The sequence below is a fragment of the Podarcis erhardii genome (genome assembly GCF_964252035.2).
Source record: "Podarcis erhardii genome assembly, chromosome: 10".
NCBI classification, from domain to species: domain Eukaryota; kingdom Metazoa; phylum Chordata; class Lepidosauria; order Squamata; family Lacertidae; genus Podarcis; species Podarcis erhardii.
The window spans coordinates 10,651,537-10,676,108 of NC_138500.1; the positions used below are offsets into that span (position 1 = coordinate 10,651,537).

The following is a 24,572-nucleotide window of genomic DNA, read 5'->3' on the forward strand; positions in this document are numbered from 1 at the left end:
TAGCTGTGTCTCTCTCCCCCTCCTCCTTCTCCTCTCTCTCCCTCCCCCCCTTCTTTCTATGGCAAATACAATCCAGGGTGTTTGAAAAATTTGAGAATTTCTACCCAGGCTAATCCTTTTAAACCTAGCTATGCTTATTAGCTTTCTTTGAACAGATAAGGCTTAAAGAGATGTGTCATTTGAAGAAGGGAAGTCAATTTTTAACCGCAAAGACGGCTACAAAACAGGGGGGAACACAGAAGGTGAAGCGTGGCGTGTGATAAAATGGTGGCGATACACACAGCTTCTAAATCTCTCCTAAAACTATATTGTCGGAATGACAGAAATTACTAGTGAGCTGTTATGGTTTTAGGAGCTATAGGGCATCAGCCTATTTAGTGGGTGCTAAGAAGGCACACAATTCCCTCCCTGTCTCTCAAGTCTCTCCCGATGGCGTGGCAGCCTTCGCTTTGCCCTCCCCCCCCCCTCAGTACTTCCTGACAAGAGTCTCGAATTTATCAGCTAGTGGCTTGAAATGTAAAGATAGGAGGGAGGGAGACAGAGAAAGAGCTTCCTACTTTATCCATCTGTAAGGGCGGAGAAGGATTCATAAACCCCTTTGAATCCAAATGGCAAATTTTAATTGAGCTCTTCCCTATCCCGCATGATTTATGGGATGCATCTGCCTCTTTAATTAATGCAGATACTGAGGAACGATGCACCGCCTGCGTGAGGTTGCTGTGGCGAGCCTCCAAACATGTCCGCCGTGGCTAGGCATCTCCTCGTTATTGCGGTGCTGTTTAGAGCAGCTGTCGGCAGAGTTGAAAGACAGGTTTCATTAAAATATCAGCGGCGTGTTTGGACCAGAGACCGTTACCAGGAATATTGCCGGATCGCCTCCGAAGGCCGTTGCCAAGAGCTAACGTTCGCCTGTCCCGTCGAAGGCTTATCTTAATGTTTGTTTACAGCTAATATTTCAAACAGGAACTTCTGAGTTTCCGAGAGAGTTTCTTCAAGGAGTCCTTTGAAAAGTGTCTTATCCCCTAAACACACACACACACACACACACCTAAATGGAGAGTTGAGCATAAAGGCACCTATATATAGTCACAAGCTTACATGTTGTCTATGGTTTGTCTGCCTCCAGGCCCCCCTTCTCATTGGCTAAGCTGCTGTGATGTCATGGCATGTTCATAAGCATTCTAAACTCTTCTGAGAAAACTGTCAGCCACAGCATTATGGAAGAGCGATGGTTTTCTGGGGCAGGTTGGGGGAAAAATCACTTGGGCTGGGAAAAAAGGAAACTTGCGCAAGCCTTAGGGGCAGGAGAAGTTGTGCTCTGTTGGCAAGCGTTAGAGGGGTGATTCAGAGACACTGGGGGAAGAGGGAGGCTGAAGGACGAGAGGCCAATCGTGGGGCGTGTAGTTGGCCAAGAAGCAGGAATGTGAGAGGATAATGTACTTTGAAGTGGAACTAGGGTTGCCATATTTAAAAAAGTAAAATTCCTAACACCTGCAAATTTGTTCAGCTTTTTTGGGGAAACAAACCCAAATAGTTTTTTCTGGGAAACCTAACCCAAAAATATTGATTTTAAGCTTTCTGAGCCATTTCCGATCCTTTTTCCATCGCGTTGCCATACACTCAAGTTTTCCACGATGTTCCCCCCGATGATGAAGAAGAAGAGTTTGGATTTGATATCCCGCTTTATCACTATGCGAAGGAGTCTCAAAGCGGCTAACATTCTCCTTTCCCTTCCTCCCCCACAACAAACACTCTGTGAGGTGAGTGGGGCTGAGAGACTTCAAGGAAGTGTGACTGGACCAAGGTCACCCAGCAGCTGCATGTGGAGGAGCGGAGATGTGAACCCGGTTCACCAGATTACGAGTCTGCTGCTCTTAACCACTACACCACGCTGGCCATTTTTGCACCCGAAAACCAGGACATGTCAGGAATATGTGGTACAGGACATACTTGTGGATCTTATTACCACTGAATTCAGGGCTGGCCGTCCCACGAAGGAGGCAGGCAGTGGCATACTACCTAGGTAATGGATTATTTGACAGGCATGGTATGGATCAAAACAGGGGCAGCAGGGCAGGGCAGCACTTCCCGTTTTGCCTCAGATAGTGAAATGGGATGCACCACCCCTGACTGAAATCTGGGAAAACCCCAAATCCAGTTTAGCTGAACCCATTAATTTAGATGATTTTATGTGCTTTCCTTTGCACAGGGCACAGGGTGGCTCATCATATTAGCAATTATAAGAATCATAATAGTAATATTAACTCAATAGGACATAAAATCAATTAAAAATACACAACAACAAATCATAGCGGCAGTCAGAGGCACCAGATTGCCCCCAAGATTGGGGGGCTGGCACACATTGGGTGTGTGTGACATCAATAGGTCTACAATATTTGGATGTTTAGAGCTGAGCAACTTAGAATCATAGAATTGTAGAGTTGGAAGGGACCGTCAGGATAATCTAGTCCTGCACAATTTTGTGTCCAGGGCAGCTGTTTATCATCTCCATCTGGTACACAGGCTGAGACCCTACCTGCCCATGGACTGTCTCACCAGAGTGGTGCATGCTCTGGTTATCTCCCACTTGGACTACTACAATGCGCTCTACGTGGGGCTCCCTTTGAAGGTGACCCGGAAACTACAACTAATCCAGAATGTGGCAGATAGACTGGTGACTGGGAGTGGCCGCCGGAAGCACAATACCGGACTTGAAAGACCTACATTGTCTCCCAGTACGTTTCCGTGCACAATTCAAAGTGTTGGTGCTGACCTTTAAAGCCCTAAACGGCCTTGGCCCAGTATACCTGAAGGAGCGTCTCCACCCCCATCGTTCTGCCCAGACACTGAGGTCCAGCGCCGAGGGCCTTCTGGTAGTTCTCTTGCTGCGAGAAGCCAAGTTACAGGGAACCAGGCAGAGGGCCTTCTCAGTTGTGGCACCCGCCCTGTGGAACGCCCTTCCACCAGATGTCAAAGAGAAGAACAACTACCAAACATTTAGAAGACATCTGAAGGCAGCCCTGTTTAGGGAAGCGTTTAATGTTTAATAGGTTATTGTATTTCAGTGTTCTGTTGGAAGCCGCCCAGAGTGGCTTGGGAAACCCAGTCAGATGGGCCGGGTATAAATAAATTATTATTATTATTATTATTATTATTATTATTATTATTATTATTATCCTATGCCCAACATGCGGCTCAAACCCACAAGCCTTAAATTAAGAGTCTCATACTCTACTCCCAGTAGTGCTTCCATTTCTCTCTCTCTCTCGCCACAAGAGAGAGAGATCTACACATAATTTGTTATAAAAATCCATACTTGGGAAAGAAAACCTGAATTAATGTTGCTCAATTTTTGACTTGCTCTTTCTTCCCTTCGCAATAGTTCATCATGAGAGTACAAAGCCCGGAGGTATCTTAAAATTTCTTCTTCTTTTTTAAAGGAACCAAAATAGGAACACATAAGGCTATAGGCTCCAATCGCCACTGCTGAGATTGCCTCTCTGTGTCTGTGGATTTTAGATGCAATTACAAGGGAGAAAGCAGGAAGCCAAGCAAAACAGACACGGCCGCTAATACTCTATCTGTCAGTCACAAAGATGAGCTTCTCACTCCTGGCTTTTACCAAATTAACACATCAGTGACTTATGCATAACTCGGGACTTTAATTCACAGCTTGACAAACCATAAACAAGAAAGCCAAGGTACGATTCCCCCACACCCACACCCAATTTCTCTGCAAATGCTTAAAAAATAGAAAGACATTCTATCAAATCGACTGGGCCCTGCGAGAAGATTAAACGATGCGTTAGATGCATTTCCATAGACATGATGGTCCACAAGCTTGGGCAGTAATGTTTCCATTTTCAATCTTCAGGTGGACCATAGAAGATTGATTTGTTCATTCAGTGCTGTATCTAGGGAAGGCTTACCATCAAATGGAAGATTTGTGTTTTCAAAGTAACCCAAGGGTCTTATTTCATTTTTATGGTCCACAACCCTACCTGTTAATTTTGTGACTCCCTCCCCCCCCCCCCGTTTTAAAATTTAGCCATGATTACATTTAGATCTCACCTGTCCTCCAGGAAGCACAAAGTGGCCCATAGGAGTCTTCCCCTTCTATATCCTCACAAACCAGTGTGGTGTAGTGGTTAAGAGCAGTGGAGTCATAATCTGGTGAACCGGGTTCGCGTCCCCACTCCTCCACATGCAGCTGCTGGGTGACCTTGGGCTAGTCACACTTCTCTGAAGTCTCTCTGCTTCACTCACCTCACAGAGTGTTTGTTGTGGGGGAGGAAGGGAAAGGAGATTGCTAGCCACTTTGAGACTCCTTAAAGGTAAAGGGATCCCTGATGCTTAGGTCCAGTAGTGGACGACTCTGGGGTTGCGATGCTCATCTCACTTTACTGGCCAAGGGAGCTGGTGTTTGTCCGCAGACAGCTTCTGGGTCATGTGGCCAGCATAACTAAGCTGCTTCTGGCGAACCAGAGCACAGCACGGAAACACCATTTACCTTCCCACCAGAGCGGTACCTATTTATCTACTTGCACTTTGATGGCAGTATCAGGGACCGAGCGACAGAGGTTCACCCCATTGCGGGGATTTGAACCACCAACCATGATGAAGTGGGATATCAAATCCAAATCCAAACCACCCTGTGAGATAAGTTAGGTTAGATGGGTGCATCCCCACCAACGTGACACAGCACAAATCTGGGATGCCATGTTCCTGGTTCAAAATCCTGTATGTGACCTGCATGAGATTACGGACCCAGAAAAAGTGTTTATTCAGGCATGGCTTCCAAAAATGCAACATCACATACCCAGAAAAGTGGTTTGGGGGACACAACGCCCCCAAATGCATGTTTTGAGGTGCCACATGAGATCGTGGACTTCTCAAAAAACACTTTTTAGGGCAAGACCTTTGCCTGAAGTTGTGCAAAGGCAAGGAACCCAAAATGGCCACTGTATCCTTGTGGGGGGAAACAGAATGCCCTGGTTTTTCTGGGGCAGTTGACATGTATGGGCAAGGTGACTGACCTCAGGACACTCAATGAGCTTGGTGGCCTAGTGGGGATTTGAACCCTGGTCTTCCAGGTCCTAGTCCAACATGCTAACCACTAGGTAAAAGGTAATGGTAAAGGACCCCTGTTAAGTCCAGTCAAAGACGACTATGGGGTTGTGGCACTCATCTCGCTTTCAGGCCAGGGGAGCCGGCATTTGTCCACAGACAGCTTTCCGGGTCATGTGGCCAGCAGGACTAAACTGCTTCTGGCACAACAGAACACCGGGACAGAAACCAGAGCTCACAGAAATGCTGTTTACCTTCCTGCGGCAGCGGTACCTATTTATCTACTTGCACTGGGGTGCTTTTGAACTGCTAGGTTGGCAGGAGCTGGGACCGAGCAACAGGAACTCACTCCGTCGCAGGGATTCAAACCGCCAACCTTCCAATCAGCCAGCCCATGAGGCTCAGTGGTTTAGACCACAGCGCCACCTGCGTCTATGAACCACTACACTGGTTATGAAAGGTATGAAGAGGGCTTTTTTCCCCAACTGGAACTCAGTTTGGGCATATATCAGGGGGGAGCCATTGCCATTATAAGAAAACAAGGGAGGAGTTTATGCTGAGTTCCGGCACTTCTTTTCCCAGGAAAAAATAGCACTGTGTATGCATGTTTTTCCTGCACAATATGTGGCCGCCGGAATCAGTCCAGTCCAGCTCACATGTTTCCATGTATGCAGACACACCAAGCACTTTATCATTCTGTTTTTGCTGCTTGCCTGAAACCATGGTCACATTCAGTTCTATGACACCACTTTAAACAGTGGTATAATAATGGGAGCTATAGCGTAATAAGGATGCTGAGAGTTAGGAAACCTGTACAATTCCCAGAGCTACAATTCCTTGTGCAAAGGGATTGATTATTGAACGTAGTTCTTAGTTAACAAGCCACACTCAGATGAAAAAAAGAAAAGAAAAATACAATTTTTCATTTAAGTACAACACATCCAAACCTTTAACAAAATTATGTCAGGATGGTAGATGATACAGGCAAAAGTTAATAAGAAAGATTATTATTATTTAGCCACCTGTTGGGGTGCAAAAATGAGAAAGAAGACTATTATCATCTGTGGTGGAAATGTTCCGTGGCTAAAAAATATTGGGAGGCAAAACTAATTTATAATAGAAAAGATTCCAGGCTATGAAATTCAATTAAATCCAGTCTTCCCCTCCCTTTTGAACTATACTGAGAGATCAATCTATCAGACAGATAAAGAATTAGTAATTCATATGGTTACTGCAGCAGGGGTAATTTACACAGAACATCGGAGGTCTCAAAACCAACCTTTAGAAAAAGAATGATCAGGCCAAATTAACTCATTACATATAAACCACAGAGAAAAGACATTTGCTGATTACTTTTAATGTAGTTTATAGTTATTGTGATATTTCTGTATTTTAATTATTTTGATTTTGGATTTGAGTGCATTGTTATTTTGTTCACTGACATGAGCTTTATATCAATCTGTCTAACGAAGGGTGTTGTGTATATAATGTTGCAATACTTTTGAAAAGGACTGGATTTTAAATCGAATACTGCAAAGGCGATTTAAATTATCGAAAGGCTAGTTTTTTCTTATTGTTTTGAAGTTAAGTATATCAGACTTGTTACAGATACCAGATATGAAAATGTATGTTTTGGAAGTGTAACCAATTGTTTTATCTTAAAAATAAAATTAAAACCTGCATTGACATTAAAAAGGAAAGAAAAACAAATCTCAAGAGATAGAAGTCTGCATTTTAAAATTCTTCTCTTGCTTATCCCGATGGTAGCACAGAGGGAATAGAACGGGCAGAGAATTCTTTCTCCATTACACAAGGAATTGAGTGCAAGTGGTCAAGAGCTGCCCACCTCAGAAACATGTGATGTCATAATGATGTCCTGTGATGTCAGGAATGAGCCAGCTCCAAGCGAAGGTTTGTAGCCAACTGCAGAAAGCAGCAAGGAATGGAGAGGCTTAGATGATAGGCAGGCAGGGGAGAGCCAGCAGCTGCAGACTTCAATTCTTCCTGACCTTGACGGGCAGGCTGATAAGGCAGCAGCTGAGAGCAGGCTAGAGCACAGCCAAAGCTCTCAGGAAGCACAAAACAGTGTGAGTAAACTCAGAGGCAGCCTCTCAGAACAGGAAGAGGTTGGAGCTGATCCAATAAGTCCACACAGTTGGCTAATGGTAGGTCTGCTGGACAGGAAGCAAACAAGAGACATAAGGTGCAAAAGTTCAATATCTTCTGTCAACACTGGAAGAAGTCTTCAGAAGGGTCATCTTGAGTAATGATGCCGGAGGCTTTGTTAGAGCCATCCAGAGCTATCTGTTTGTTTTTGTAATAAATCCTCCTTTTTAATAACCTACGCTTACTGTGTTATCAAGCTGGGAACCTGGAATCCTGAAATGTGATTGGCAGACAGATGCCACCTGGCAATCAGTCAAGTTTGGTCCATGATAGGGATCTGGCTTGTGAAGACTAAAATGTCCCCCACCCCCGTATCAGGACAATTTTAACATATCTGTTATTTCTAAGAAGAAGAAGAAGAAGAAGAAGAAGAAGAGGAGGAGTTTGGATTTGATATCCCGTTTTATCACTAGTCTCAAAGCGGCTAAAATTCTCCTTTCCCTTCCTCCCCCACAACAAACACTCAGTGAGGTGAGTGAGGCTGAGAGACTTCAGAGAAGTGTGGCTGGCCCAAGGTCACCCAGCAGCTGCATGTGGAGGAGCGGGGAAGCGAACCTGGTTCACCAGATTATGAGTCTACCACTCTTTTTTTATATATATATAAAATTTTTATTACATTTTCAATTTACAGAAAAGGGGGGGGAAAGAACAAACAAAAAAGAAAAAAAGAAAAACAATCCATCTTTCAAAATGCATTTTTACGTTACTAACTGGACTTCCCCACATCTCCCTCACCCTGCGTTCTTTACAATAAACATATCAGCAAATTATTACCTTGTTTCGTATCTTTTTTATATATTTCAAAATATTTTACTTCTAAATTTAAAGTACCTTTTGTCAATTATTTATACCTTAAAATGATACATAAAATAACTTTAAATTTCAACTTTTTCTTACTTATAACTTAATCTTCTGTTTTCCCAATCTCATTGCAGGAGCTCAAATTTCCAAATCATGCAGATTCTTAACATTCATACAACTTATAATGTTTTTGTAAATAGTCCTTAAATTTCTTCCAGTCCTCTTCCATTGTCTCTTCTCCCAAATCTCGGATTCTGCCAGTCATTTCAGCCAGTTCCATATAGTCCATCAACTGCGTCTGCCATGAGTCTACCACTCTTAACCACTACACCACACTGGCTCTCTCTCTCATGGTATCATGAACAGATGATGCCAGGCATGAGCAGGCAGAATCCTTGGGCATCTGCCAAGGCCCCTTTCTGGTGTTCTGAGCAATGCCTGTAGGCTGGATCTGAGAGATGGCCATGAGCAATGCCTGTAGGCTGGATCTGAGAGATGTTAATTTCCCACAACGCTGTTGTGAGCATTGTGAGACATCAAAATGGCCACCAGCTCCCAACCCAGAGACTCGGCACTGATTGGACTGCTGCTATTCCTATTGACAGGTCAGAATGCTTGTTCGATGTGTGTGTGTGTCTCCACAGACCTGGAACTATACCTGAAACCGATCCAAACAGCTTATATCTGGGAAGGGCCATAGCTCAGTGGCAGAGAATCTGTTTTTCATGCAGAAGGTCCCTATTTCAACTCCCCACCAGGTGCAGCTGGGAGAGAGACCCTAATTGAGTCAGAGTAGACAACGTTCACCTAGATGAGTCAATGGTCTGAGTATAAGGTAGCTTTCTATGTTCCTATGTTATGTCAACCAGTTAATTGAATGTCACATGAAAAGGGTGTACGTATGTGTCTTACATTGTGTTCTTTTTTAAAAAAGAAAAGAAAAAGGATGGTATATTATTACAGTTGCAACAACACTTTTGACCTCCCCATCCATGATGCAGGTGTCCTATTCAGCCTCGCTCACTCATAACTGGAGTCATGCAGCCATTGTGATTCCTGCAGAGCAGGAAGGCGGGGTGGTACTTGGCTGACCATGACCATGACCTGCTGTAATGGGTGGATTCTCTTGCAGAGATAATAAAAGATGTTCATGTAAACCTAGCATGTGAACCCGGTTTGGTATTCTGTACGAGTGGGGCAATGGACGGAATGTTTGGAGTTGGATATGGGATACCAAGGTCCGCCGCACAGAGCATATCAGGTAGCTGTGGAAACAAAAATACTTGTCTCTCAACAAGCTGGCATACAATATGGGTTCACTGTGAGAAGAGGACAGCTGCGAATGACCACAATTTCATTTTGCATTGCAGCTGGCCGCACAATGGAGGAGTCATCTGATTGAGAAATGGGTGGATACAATTAATTTTCAGCCCATGGGATGCATATTTATTTATTTATTTATTTATTTATTTATTTATTTATTTGATGCTAACTCTAAGGATGGACGCTGGTGGCGCTGTGGGTTAAACCACAGAGCCTAGGACTTGCCGATCAGAAGGTTGGCGGTTCGAATCCCCGCAATGGGGTGAGCTCCCGTTGCTCGGTCCCAGCTCCTGCCAACCTAGCAGTTCGAAAGCATGTCAAAGTGGAAGTAGATAAATAGGTACCACTCCGGTGGGAAGGTAAACGGCGTTTCCGTGTGCTGCTCTGGTTCGCCAGAAGTGGCTTAGTCATGCTGGCCACATGACCCGGAAACTACGCCAGCTCCCTCGGCCATTAAAGTGAGATGAGCACTGCAACCCCAGAGTCGGTCACGACTGGACCTAATGGTCAGGGGTCCCTTTACCTTTACCTAACTCTAAGGATGCTAATGCTACATATGGCATGTCCTTATTAAGCATACCCACATAGGTCCCCCCCCCTTCTGATTCCAACCTTGATGGACGAGACGGGCCATTGTCTAGATCCAGTAAAGCACTTCTTATGTTCAGGTCACCTGTAGAATACACATTCCCCATAACTGAATTCATTTGGTTCTAGTGACATCTGCACCCAGTACTTGTTCCCTGATTGGCTACATAGTATTGTGCTGGCATCTGCATCTAGTACTTGTTCCCTGATTGGCTACATAGTATTGTGCTGTCATCTGCACCCAGTCCTTGTTAACTGATTGGCTACATAGTATTGTGCTGGCATCTGCAACCAGTACTTGTTCCCTGATTGGCTACATAGTATTGTGCTGGCATCTGCATCTAGTACTTGTTCCCTGATTGGCTACATGGTATTGTGCTGTCATCTGCACCCAGTCCTTGTTAACTGATTGGCTACATAGTATTGTGCTGGCATCTGCACCCAGTACTTGTTCCCTGATTGGCTACATAGTATTGTGCTGGCATCTGCACCCAATACTTGTTAACTGATTGGCTACATAGTATTGTGCTGGCATCTGCATCTAGTACTTGTTCCCTGATTGGCTACATAGTATTGTGCTGTCATCTGCACCCAGTACTTGTTCCCTGATTGGCTACATAGTATTGTGCTGTCATCTGCACCCAGTACTTGTTCCCTGATTGGCTACATAGTATTGTGCTGTCATCTGCACCCAGTACTTGTTCCCTGATTGGCTACATAGTATTGTGCTGTCATCTGCACCCAGTCCTTGTTAACTGATTACCTCGGATCACATGAGAAGGAATGACACAGAGAGTAAAAAATGGTGGTCAAAGCAACAGCAGAGAACAAAATCATTTGCAGAAGCATAGAACTGTAGCATTGGAAGGGACCCTAAGGGCATAGGTGTCAACATTCCCCCTTTTTAAAGGGAAATTCTCTTATTCTGAAGAGGATTCCTCGCAAGAAAAGGGGAAAATTGACAGCTATGCTTAAGGGTCATCCTGCAATCTAGGAATCACAGCTAAAGAATGTCTTACGGATGACCATTCAATCTCTGCTTAAAAACCTTCAAAGAAGGAAAGTCTATCACCTTCTGAGGGAGACCATTCCATTGTTGAACAGTTCTTCCTCGCAGGAAGCTCTCCCTAATATTTAATCAGACTCTCCTTTCTTGTGATCTGAATCCATTAAAATAACAGTGGATGTAAAACAATTGCAAGCTATCACATAAATAAAGGGTTGCATTTTTCAGGGAGAGTGAGGGAGACGGAGTTCACCTTCCCCAAACATTAATTTTGAGTGGGAAAACAAACACGTCTGGGGAATTTTTGGCATGGCGTAAGTTTTCATCTATTATTTAAAGAGGCAAAGAAATGGGACTTTGCTTTACAGTGGTGTGTAGGAATGGGGGAGAAATTTGTTGGGTTCACATTTTACTTATTTCACATTTCAGTGCACGAATGGAAATGCAGCCATCCTTCAAAATTTGCACTTCTCTGAAATTCTGCAATACAGCTCTCCGACCCAAAAATGTGTGCATATTAGGGTGATGTGTACACAAAAATGTTCACCTTAATAAAAATAACATACAAAATTGCATTCTTGGAGGGGGGGGGGTTGCTTGCAAAATTTGTATACTGATTGCATGCAAAAACGTGCATGTTTGGATAAATGAACACTTAAACGCAGAGAAATAGTCCTGAGGACCACAGGCAAACTGATGGGGGGAAATGGCAAGTTGTACTTAAGTTTCCAAAACTGGAAAACCGATTTTGACAGATTTGTCCATTCCCATAGCTGTGGCATCGTCAACACACTCGATGGCAGTTCCATTGATGGGACAACTCTGCAAGAAGGAGATTGTGGGCAGAGTCTCAACATCTTCCTTGCAGGTCTGGTTGTTTGTAAAGAAAGTCAAAATGCAGAATACAAATTGCACTATACTCTGCAAGTGATTCATAGAACTAATACTGCTGATCCAGTTTGGCAAAGCACAATAAATGTTTCTTGAAATGTGCTATAACTAGCATGCATATTAAGATGAATGCACTCTTCCCTTTTTAAAAAAGAAATATCTCTCTCTCTCTCTCTCTCTCTCTCTCTCTCTCTCTCTCTCTCTCTCTCTCGTTATTGAGAGAATTTGTTCCCACAGTTCTATTTCGCTAATGAAGTCATCCATGCTTTCCAAAGAGTGGCACCATTGACCCCCCCCCCCTTTGCTGAATGCCAAATTTTAAAGGTAACATGATAACAGTTTTCGGCAGAGAGACAAAGCCCACTCTATGTGTAAACCACATAAGCAGGGGAAGGACAAACAAAGATGCTATAGAATGGAGGCAGATAATTCCCTACGGGGAGAGTGTAAAATAATCCCTCATCGCCTGTTCCTTTGCTCACTGCCGTACAGTCTTGGCTTTTGGTACTCCCTTCTCTACTTTTTCTCTCCACCTTTTAGAGCAGAGAAAGAGATTTGTTTCGTAACACAGAGCGGGGTTGGGGGAGGGGGAAAGCAAATAAACACGGCTCCTGATTCCCCTCCTCTGCCCAAATTTTCTCATACAGTCGAACGTATGGCTGTTCCTCACAGTGTTTGTAAGACATGCCGGCTCTTGTCCTAAGTATCTCGACACAAGATACTTCCAAGACATGCTCATGAAACATTTATTTCCTCTTCTTAGTTGCACATCCTCAGACGAGTCCCATTCTCTCGTCCATTCTCCCCTCCTTGCCTCTCTTCTTTTCCCTTTATTTCAACGCTGGAAATAAAAATTAAAAGGAAGCCTGCCCATTGTGAGATGAAAAGCCGGACAAAAACGCTCAGCAGAAAATTTAACTGCCATTTTCAATAACCCCGTTGTCCATGGATGGCTACCACAACATATAAGCCAAAGTCAAATGTCTTACAGAGCAATGTTCCCAGTTTCTGGAAATCAGTGGGTTTGACTTTTTTTCATTGTTCCTCCATTTACTGAGGTGATATCAAGTAGGCTGTGGAGAAGGGCTTTTTTGTGCCAATCAGAAGGTCGGGGGTTCGAATTCCCACGACGTGGTGAGCTCCCATTGCTCGGTCCCTGCTCCAGCCAACCTAGCAGTTTGAAAGCACATCTAAGTGCAAGTAGATAAATAGGTACCGCTCCGGCGGGAAGGTAAACGGCGTTTCCGTGTGCTGCTCTGGTTCACCAGAAGTGGTTTAGTCATGCTGGCCACATGACCCGGAAGCTGTATGCCGGCTCCCTCGGCCAATAAAGCTAGATGAGTGCCGCAACCCCAGAGTCATCCACGACTGGACCTAAGGGTCAGGGGTCCCTTTACCTTTACCTTACTAACATAGACAGCATCTTAAAAAGCAGAAACATCACCTTGCCAACAAAGGTCCATATAGTTAAAGCTATGGTTTTCCCAGTAGTCAGAGCTGGACCATAAAGAAGGCTGATCGCCGAAGAATGGATGTTTTTGAATTAAGGTGCTGGAGGAGACTCTTGAGAGTCCTGTGGACTGCAAGAAGATCAAACCCATCCATCTTTAAGGAAATCAGCCCTGGGTGCTCACTGGAAGGACAGATCCTGAAGCTGAGGCTCCAGTACTCTGGCCACCTCATGAGAAGAGAAGACTCCCTGGAAAAGGCCCTGATGTTGGGAAAGATGGAGGGCACAAGGAGAAGGGGACGACAGAGGACGAGATGGTTGGACAGTGTTCTCGAAGCTACCAGCATGAATTTGACCAAACTGTGGGAGACAGTGGAAGACAGGAGTGCCTGGCATGCTCTGGTCCATGGGGTCACCAAGAGTTGGACACGACTAAATGACTAAACAACAACAACAACTAACTTGCTCTGTTAAGGAAGATTCACCTGGCAACCTCCCTCCTTCTGACGATGCTGTAATGCCCTGCTTTTTCTTAGGACCATGGGCGTAGCTAGGATTTATGTGTGGATGGGGGGACATTTGTTGAGGGTGAGGCAAAACTGAGCTATCTGTGATGCGATTGGTCAGTTAGTTAATTTTCCCCCATTTATTTACTTGATTTAGGGGGGGGATTTAGTTGCTCCCCTGCCCCCTGCTCATGCTTAGGACATCCCTGTTTTCATGAGAGAAATGTTGGAAGGTATGGAGTTATGCAACCCCTGAGCCAAGGAAATAAGTAATTATACAACCTTTAGAAGTCTGAAGGCAGCCCTGTATAGGGAATGATTTTTTTAAAAAATATTTTATTGTGTTTTTATATATGTGAGAAGCTGCTCAGAGTGGCAACCCAGTCAGATAGGTGGGATATAAAAAATTAAATGATAATGACGATGATGACTGCTACTACTATGGAACAGGGCATCCCTATTTTTATCAGATAAATGTTGGAGGGTACGCGGTAGTGTGTTTGGACATGGGGTTTACTGTATTTGTTTTGCTGGTTATAATCCTATACTGCTTCTCTCCTGATTTCTAACATTCCTTTTTACACTAAAGTGCCTTGTTGTGTTACGGGATGGCATTGCGCTAAATTCTAAATGGCGGGAAAGAATTTTATGTCACCCTGCATTTCGTCGAAGCAAAACTCCTGTGATTTTAATGAGGTTGCAAATGGATTCGCAGAAATGAGTGCTAAAGTTCTGATAGATTCCTAGAAGTGGTTTTTTTGTTTGTTTGTTTGTTTTGTTTTGTTTTGCATTATGTGAAAGAACGGCTAAAATGTGAAAATGAACTGGTAAGGAAACATTGTGAAGATTGACTAAAGTGCTGTCTGAATGCAGGCTTAGAGGATCTCAAGGGCTCCAAAATGAGCTGGGCTAAGGTTACCAGATTTTTTCCAAAGAATCCAGGGACACTTTTTTTTTTTTTTGAAAAGAGGGGGGGGGGAATATTATTATTATTGTTTTAAAAAAACAAATAAAGAAGTAATATCTTCTCTTCTGTGGTCTCCTCTGTTGTGTGGCCTTCCTCTTGACCCCGACCTGCTCTCTTGGAGCGCTAGCTGCCATGGCGTAGGCTTGAGTCGGTCCTGGGCTCGGCCACGTGTCCTTGCCCTCCTGGCGTTCTCCTACCTCACCTCCTCAGTGGCAGTGGCAGCAGCACGGCAAGGTCGGGGCTCCCCTCTATTTTCTCTTTCCTCTTTCTCTCTCTTCCTTCTCCTTCTCCTCTCCTCCTTCTCACTGTGTCAGCTCCAGGGTTTTTACTGGCCCCAGAGCATCGCTGGGCAGTCAGCTGGGTGGCCAGGCACTCTCGCTCCAGGCTCAATATGGGTTGGGGGAGGGGGATCAGTGGTTCCCCCAGTTGATGCGCCGGGCATCCCAGGTTCCCCCTCAGCAGTGGCAGCGGCAGCGGCAGTCTCAGCAGCCCGGAATCAGCCTGGTAGGGCAGTTGGCTCTGGCTGGCTTCAGGAGCTGCTCACTGCCATGGAGCCCGCCATTTTGCCTCGCCAGAACTCCCCATATGATGTGTCTTGTGCCGTTGAACCAATCACACAACATTCATTCCCTACTAATAAATCTACAACACTTAAAATATAAATCTGGGGACATTAAATGAAATCCGGGGACATTCCACGGACGGATTTTGTCTGGAGACAGATTATTGGTTATTGTATTTTAGTGTTATTGTATTTTAGTGTTTTGTTGGAAGCCGCCCAGAGTGGCTGGGGAAACCTAGCCAGATGGGCAGGGTATAAATAATAAATTATGATTAAATTATTATTTTTATTATTTTAAATCTGGGGACGGTTCCCGGGAAACGGGGACGTCTGGTAACCATAAGCTGGGCTGTTTCTTTGGTTCTAGGGAAACTCATTAGACTCACTTCCAGTCAAACCCAATACAAGCAAAGCTTATTTGTCTTTTCAGTCCTGCACATCTATAAAATTATATATGCTACTCACACCAGATGACTATTCCTCTTTCACAAATGTGCAGTCTTGAAAGGAAACGGTGTGGTCACCGCACAGTTATGTGGGGGTCTTTCCTGCATGCAAGACAGGGGAAGCACAGAACATTTCCCAATGGGCTGTCGAGCTGCAATAAATCCTAGCCTGTTCCTTGTAAAAGAACACTGTCAACAACAATTTGTTTAAGCGTTGCTGTAAGGTCATGCTTCCCTAGTCCACTTGTGCTTCCCACAGTATTTATGGCAACAGTATCGGAGCGAGTTACAACGTGATTTGTGGGATGCCCACTCCTTCTGCATCCTCTCGAGAAATGCTCCCAATTAGTAATGATGGTAAGGCCACTCTGTGACATTTTTTAGTTGATCACGAATGAGATACTATAGGGACATGGAGTTTTGCTCCAATCTGGGGAAGGCAGGGTTCAGATAGAATAAGATACACACTCAGAGAGACATTGCTTCTGGATACGGCCCTTTGCACACAAAAGGACGATGCATAAGGTTTAACATGAACTATCACCTCCATGTTGTTCCTTACTGGATTGTATCCATGTACATGTCAGTGGCGTAGCGTGGGGGTACAGGGGGGCCGGCCGCACTGGGCACAACATCTGGGGGGGGCGCACTCGCACTCGCAGCTCTCTGCCCCTACCTGGCTCACTCACTCTCTCTCACTGCTGTGCTGGCTGTGCGAATCCGATCCGAGCCGCCGGGTCGCCACCCACTGTGGAGGGGGGGTGCCAGGCGTGCGGGTTAGGGGGGCGCAAATTACTTGCCTTGCCCCGGGTGCTAACAACCCACGCTATGCCACTGGTACATGTACTGGGGAGTTTTTAATGTTTGATGCTTTATTGTGGTTTTATATTTTGCTGGAAGCCACCCAGAGTGGCTGGGGCAACCAGTCACATAGGTGGCATATAAATAATCATAGAATTGTAGAATTGGAAGGGACCCCAAGTGTCATCTACTCAAACTCCCTGCAATGCCGGAATCTCCGCTAAGCTAAACAAAATAACACAACGCGATGGCCAATAACAATGGCACTAAACACTATTTATAGACTAATACAAATGACCAGAAAATGAAACCAAAGTCTCTAAATCTTCTTCACCAGTCGTGGTGGAATAATTCAAAAGTTCGATATATACATAATCTGTCACCAAATATCGCCGGAACAGAGTTTCTGGATAACCAATCTGTTTCGTTTGATGCTTCATCAGCCAGTCTTGATCAATTCTTCATCAGCCAGACTTGTAAGAATTAATATGAGAAGGATGCAGTTCAATTTCTTAACAAGATGTAAGTAAATATAAACGCTGTAGGAAATATGCTCTGGATCAGTGCTCATATGATATTCTTACAAGTTTTTTTGTGCTAATACATAGGACATTTTCTGTTGATTTGCCATGTTCTGGAGACCCACGCCTGCTTCTCTTGCATATCCGGAATACCAGGCATGTACACGAAGCCCAATGCTTTTCAAGGGTGAGATGGCCATTTGGGGCTTTTCCTTCCCATATATAGGAGCTTCACAGATAGTAGCAAATTCCTGGACAGGTGTGCAAACTCTATAGAGCCAGTGTGTCTTTGGGCCCCTCAATATCTGTTGGCAGGGCCCAGGTCCACTCAATGTTGAGGGGGCAGAGAAGGCCAAGCACTCACCAGGCCCCCTCAGTCTTGATGGCATCTCTGTTACTGAACAACATGTTATCTGCATAGGCACCCAGTTAACATGCACACCTGGACACACACTCCCCAACAAAAACAGTAAACCCAAACTGATTTTTGTTTTTGCGTTGTGGAAGCGATCTTGAAGGAAGACGATGCCTTGCTTGGTTTCAGATGAGTCAGGTAGAGATGTCTGCTCCTACTTGCAGTCAAAACCTGAGCTTCCAGTTCTAATGTAAGCTCCTATTTTTCTTAGCACTTAGATCTGACAAGCTGCGGAAACTTTCAGACATAATAAATCTCTCCCTGACTTTGCAAAAGGAACAGCAGCAAGGAAAGTGACCCCTGCAATAACATTTTGTCAGCCTGGATTGTTGGGATGGGCACAAGCCATTTACTATTCCAGGTGGTACCCCCTCCCTTTTCTCTGTTCCTTATTCTATAGTTTTCTACTTCTAGTCTCATTTTGGCAATTCAGCAGCATAACCAGTTTCTGAAGTCCATCTCTTTGTCTTTAGCAATCAAGTCAGGCTCAACTATTTGTTAACTGATTGAAAGAGCTGGGCAACATTTAACCCTTGCGCCATATGCAGCCATGCTGCCCTCCTCCGAATCTCCGATGGAAGCGGAACATGAAAAAGGGACTCAGATGGCAATTTCAGGACTTGATGTTGCCTCACATGGGAAGAAGTGGTCCTTAAGGTATTTGGGTCGTGAAGCTTTATAGGTCAAACCCTGCCCTTTGAATTAAGCCCGGAAGCTAATGGTTAAATGACACATTCGTGCCAAAATTGGTTTTCTGTGTTCCATCTGTCCTATCCTGGTTAACAATCTGGCTGCTGAATTACCGTATTTTTTGCTCTATAAGACTCACTTTTTCCCTCCTATAAAGTAAGGGGAAATGTGTGTGCGTCTTATGGAGCGAATGCAGACTGTGCAGCTATCCCAGAAGCCAGAACAGCAAGAGGGATTGCTGCTTTCACTGCGCAGCAATCCCTCTTGCTTTTCTGGCTTCTGAGATTCAGAATATTTTTCTTCTTGTTTTCCTCCTCCAAAAACTAGGTGCGCCTTGTGGTCTGGTGCGTCTTATAGAGCGAAAAATACGGTATGTACCAGTTGCAGTTTCTGAACCATCTTCAAAGGTAGTAGTCCAACCTAGAGGTTACCAGAGCACAGACAACAGAGGTCAGGCATCTGTTAGAATTTAGACAGAAGATTCCCCATCCTTGCTATAAGCTCAGGCTGCAGCTGATGATTTTCATTTGGACATGCTCTATAAGACAGCCTACAATAGGACAATGCTGTCTCTTTCTTTTGTACCACACCTTTAAGCAAAAGAATAACACCCTCTTGGCTATTAAATTGTGGGGCTACACCCAGGTGATGGCCGGGTTGATTCTTCCCTTACATCCCTCCCCATAAATGCCTCTTCAGATAGTAAAAGTTGCTGAATGTGTTTGAGTTTCAGCCATTCTGGAATAAGTGCAGTCAGAGATCCATTTGGAGATTAAACATTCTATTAAATATTCTATTAAAAAGGAAAGTCTTTTGGCACAACGTACTAACACACCCTGCTTCAGAAGGCTGTGCAAGGCAGGCTATTGCAGAGTAAATCGTTACAGCATGAGGAAAGGAGGGGTGAGCCATTGAAAATGTGTAAGGGGTGGTCGGAAAGTGATAGCTGGTGAGAGAAGGCTGCTTAAAAGCAACCAGAGAGTGTCACTGTTATTATTGTTGTTGTTGGTGTGTTATCACTGATGTTGCTGAATGCCACCTGGCTTGGAAATACAGACTTCAAGGACTTTCAGGACCTGCTTCAAATACAAGGTGAACAATGCTGACTTCTTCTTTTTTCCTGAAATCATTTTTATTTGATTTTACAAATATAAATTTGTAACATTCCAAATGCATATCCATATCTAGAGATTACTCTGAATCTCCAGACTTCATCCCATCCCCTCCATGGGTCCTATTGTCAACATTTACAGCTGCATATTATTCCATAGTCTATATTTTAAATCAATCCATAGTATTTGTTACATTAGAAGTGGGTTTCAAATCCTGCTAATGTTTCCATCTGCTCGCAGTGGTCTCCTAGATATATTATAAAATTTCCCCCATTCTTTTTAAAAGTTTTTGTCCTCTTGGTTCCTGAGTTTTCCAGTCAGCTTTGCCATTTTAGTGTAGTCCATCAGCTTAACTTGCCATTCCTCTCTGGCAGGGGAGCAATGCTGACTTCTAAAGCAAAGGGCGAGGTCCCTTAGACCCAGGCGTCTGGCCCCCTCTTACCTCTCCATCTGGACCTCAGGATTTTCTCCAGAGCTATATCCCTCTCCAACCATGCTTTGCACCCTCTTCAAATGCTTCCAGATGCAGGGAGGTTTGTGGGTGTGTGTACAAGCTAGTCTAGAAACACAGGAAAGTGCCTTCTGGTTCATTGGTCCATCTAGCTCTGCATTGCCTGGAAGTGGCTCTCCAATATTTCAGGCAGGAGTTTCTCTCAACTCTACAATGAGATGCTGAGGATTGAACCCGTGACCTTCTGCTTGCAAGGCAGATGCTCTACCACTGAGCTATGCTGCACAGCAGTCAAGTTTACACTTGTTGCTCTGCCCGCTTCTGGTTCCAGTTCTGCCTACTGCTAGCATGTGCCCCCAGGAGGTTCCCCAGGAGCTGGTTTGGCCCTTGATGTGTGAAAAAGAGGCCCCTACCCCTACTCTAAAGGAATCTGAGCTGCAAAACAACTTAAGTGCTCCTTTCCTCCTCGATTGCCACTCGGTGGCGGCACTGAAATTGTCAGGAGTGTGTGCAAGAGCCAGGCCCTGTGACCAGTAGGGCTTCACAGGACTGGGGCCTTCCTAAGTTTGTTCTGGAGAGGCAAGGCACGGCTGCACAGGTGAGGCCGCTTGGTAACCCACTGCACCTGGTGGCAAGAGCTGGGAAGGGATATAAGGTCAGCATTTCCCTTCGGCTCTTTGCCACAGCAACTCGTTTCCTGCCTTACTGCGTTTGGCTTCTTGCTTCCTGATCCTCAGACCTCGGCTTCTTGACTCCTTGCTTCTCAACCCTTGGACCCTGGACTTCTGGACTCTTGTTCCTGCTCCCACCCCACCATCTTACCCCTGGTCCCGACGTTCTCAGCTGGGACTTCGATTGCCCATAGACTGGACCGTGACAAAAATCAAAGAGAGGGAGGTGGTCTTTCTCCCTCTCCCCCTGCCCACTGCCAGCATCTGTCTTGCGTCCATGACAGCGTGCCCCATGGCACAAGCCAGCCACAGCAGGATACCAGCAGAAGTGGGGCAGCGATCTCCCTCCTTTCCTGAAACTCAAATATGGGTGGGCAGGAAGGGGCTCACTGGGTGTATCCAATTTAGCTTGAAATGAACGGAGTTGTTATCTGGGCCCCACAAGGCAAATTTGCCCCCTTCCTTGTTTTCATATGCAAAATACTGGAGGGTATGCAAGTGGTTAAAACACCCTCCAGGGTAACTTACCCCTCGTCTCTATTGCCTACCAATTAAAGCAGCTCAGTGCAGTGAGATCATAGCAATAGACCCAAAGTCCTAAACCTTCAGTTTGGCGGGCTGAGGGGAAACCACTGTTCATTTTCAAGCCAGGAAAGAGAGAGAGAGAGAGAGAGAGAAAACATCACTGTTGACAGGTAAAAACTTCTGTTTCGCTTGGGGCAAAAGGGGAAGGCAACTCTCCTCGACACATTCTTTTATGAGACAGTCACAGAATAGATGCTTGATTGATGGCAAACGTGTCTGCCTGGCTGGGTTTATGTACACAGTAAGCAACAGATGCAGGTTCCAGTCACATACGGTGGTACCTCGGGTTACATACACTTCAGCTTACAGACGCTTCAGGTTACAGACTCCGCTAACCCAGAAATAGTACCTCGGGTTAAGAACAGGAATGAGAACAGAAATCGTGCTCCGGCGGCACAGCGGCAGTGGGAGGCCCCATTAGCTAAAGTGGTGCTTCAGGATAAGAACAGTTTCAGGTTAAGAACGGACCTCCAAAACGAATTAAGTACTTAACCCGAGGTACCACTGTACTTGTGTAGGGCTGTACCTCATGGCTCTCCAGCGGAGCTTCTACTTTGAATGCAAAAGGTCCCAGGCATCTGTAGGTAGGACTGATTGAAACCCCAGTCTGAAATAGTGCAGAGGTGCTGCTGGTCAGTGTAGTTCATAGGGTGAACCCGACCCACCTGATCTACAAAAGGTTGGCAAGAGGGGCATCTCATCTATAGGAACTCCCTTGTTCCTATACAACCTATATGACTCCTTTGTTACAGTAGTTCAACTGGCTACCTATCTGTTTCCAGCAGTGCCAGATTTACATATAAGTTAAACAAGCTGTAGCTTAGGGCCCCACTCTCTTGGGGGCCCCCAAAAAATTTTAAAGGGAAAAAAACGTGAATGTACATTTCCAAAATATAAGGTAAAAAACAAATAAAACTTACATACAGCAGCAGTGTGTATTTCACTATTAATATAAAGGTAAAGGTAAAGGGACCCCTGACCATTAGGTCCAGTCGTGACTGACTCTGGGGTTTGCGGCGCTCATCTCGCGTTATTGGCCGAGGGAGCTGGTGTACAGCTTCTGGGTCATGTAGCCAGCATGCCCAAGCTGCTTCTGGCGACCCAGAGCAGTGCACGGAAACACCGTTTACCTTCCCGCCGGAGTGGTACCTATTTATCTACTTGCACTTTGGATGTGCTTTTGAATTGCTAGGTTGTCAGGAGCTGGGACTGAGAGATGGGAGCTCACCCTGTCACGGGGATTCGAACCGCCTATCTTCTGATCGGCAAGTCCTAGGCTCTGTGGTTTAACCCACAGCGCTACCCGCGTCCCTTTTCACTATTAATATACTTCTTCTTAATTGTATTTCAGTTCAACAATTACTTTGATAAAATACATCTTTAGTTATGTGCAAATGGCTTTAGATACCTATTAGGTCCATAAATCACCATATAGCATATAGTCAACCCAAAAAACAGCGACAATTTGTTGTTGACCAAGGACAGCTGGACATAGAAAGGGCCCCATTACCTTTAGTAGCTTAGGGCCTCATCAAACCTAAATCCGGCCCTGGTTTCCAGGCACTATTCAAAGAGTTGGTTATGGTTTAGGTTGAAGCTATCTGAAAGACTGCCTTCGCTCATACAAACCACCTGGGTTTTGAGATCTTCACAGGAAGCCCTTCTCTTGGTCCTGCCACCCTCACAGGCATGCTTTGTGTGGACATGGGAGAGGGCCTTCTCACTGGCTGCAGGAACAAGTGCAAACTCTTACCCCATGCCAACACATTATGACATCATCAGCTTCCTTGCTTGCACATCTTCATTATATCTCTGACAAAGGATGCTAAGAATGTTGATCTCTGTGAATTCCAAGAAGAATTGACCTGATCTGCATCTCCTGCCACCCTTCCCTAAAGTTCTGATACAGATCTTGGCTCAAAGAGAGAGAGAGAGAGAGATAAATGCACAGAACTCTGGGAGAATATAATTGAACAAAGACATTTAAATGTGAATTTTCATGTAGATTCTGCTCCCTTTCCCTGCTCCCAAGTTGCGGACATGAGACAGAACTGACTAACAAATGAACACACGTAAAGAAACCCAAAACGGACTGATTTGTCTACCTTTGATGTTATTTGGAAAACGGGGGGTGATTTGAAAACACTTCCCATCCAGTGTAACATTTCTAAGGCCTACATTTTGCAGATGAGCTTTTGAGTCAGTGGAGGGGTGTGTTTGTGTGTTTGTGTATTTCCCAGAGACGGAAATACACACTGGCTCCACAAGTTCAACCTTCTGGCCCAGCTATAGAGGTCACGAGGAACATGGAGTCAGTGTTGGATATCTCTCAATCAGAAACAAATAAAATCTTGCCCCAGTGGAATTCTGGCTCAGCCATTAGCTGCCCCTCTAATGAACAGTTCAACTTTGTAGTGAGCCTGTTTCAGGAAGAGCTGTTTGTCTAACCCTTGAACTGCCCCCAATATATTAATCTCAAGCATAATTCAGCTCCATCTCGGCTTCTGTATAAGGCACTGACAGCCCGCAAGCATAGACTTAGCCAGCTGGTTAAAAATAATAATTTGGGGAGGATTGTTTTAAAATTCTTCTCCTGACTTAGATTAATTGGGCATGAAAATATTTAGCAGAAACCAGCAGAGAATGCAGCCTTTGGTCATCATTTGGCGCCTGCATTCTTCCAGTCCTCTGGTTTCCGGATTCATTCTACAGATTTTGCTTTTTAGGAGAGCGCAACACATCTTCACCATAAGCCAGAACTACTTACATTGTTGTATGTGGGGGTTTTTTAAAAAAAGAATGAAAATGCAAAAATATCACCTATATTTGCAAGGGGATACAAATACAATTCAGTTTTTTATGGCATTCTTTCTTCTCAGTAGTTTTCTGCTGCTCCAGAAGGTTAGGACCCCAACCAAAGTACTTCAGATCTCCACTGCTCTCAACTTGCATAATCTGCATTCTTCTGTTTCCGATATCCTCCTGGGAGATGTTCTATAAATAGAATCCCAGAGAGATTTACAGTTTTCTTTTCCTTTAGAAATGATGCTGGAATTCCTATTGGCAGGTAGCTTGTCTAAAAGTTTCAAAGAAAGAAAGAAAGAAAGAAAGAAAGAAAGAAAGAAAGAGAGAGAGAGTTTGGATTTGATATTCCGCTTTATCACTACCCGAAGGAGTCTCAAAGCGGCTCACATTCTCCTTTCCCTTTCTCCCCCACAACAAACACTCTGTGAGGTGAGTGGGGCTGAGAGACTTCAGAGAAGTGTGACTAGCCCAAGGTCACCCAGCAGCTGCATGTGGAGGAGCGGGGAAGCGAACCCGGTTCACCAGATTATGAGTCTACCACTCTTAACCACTGCACCACATTAGGATCATGTGTGTGTGTGTGTGTGTGTGTGTGTGTGTGTGTGTGTGTTAGGCGCGGGGAGTAAAACACAAGAAAAAATAGCGAGCCTTTTTGCAGAACAAAAGGAGAATTTTATCTGAAATGACAATGTTATTGTGCAATCAACACTCAACACTCAAATGTTATTGTCCGCCATCGTCAAGACAT

At 44.8% G+C, this 24,572-nt stretch overlaps 1 long non-coding RNA gene across 1 annotated transcript; it reads right to left on the reverse strand.

The window, feature by feature from the left end:
- Positions 1-16,829: 16,829 nt before the first annotated feature.
- Positions 16,830-22,777, reverse strand: LOC309352047. The gene is made up of 2 exons (XR_014161059.1): positions 22,652-22,777; positions 16,830-17,047 (listed from the first exon to the last, which is right to left on the reverse strand). It is a non-coding gene; the product is annotated as an uncharacterized lncRNA (long non-coding RNA).
- Positions 22,778-24,572: the final 1,795 nt, after the last annotated feature.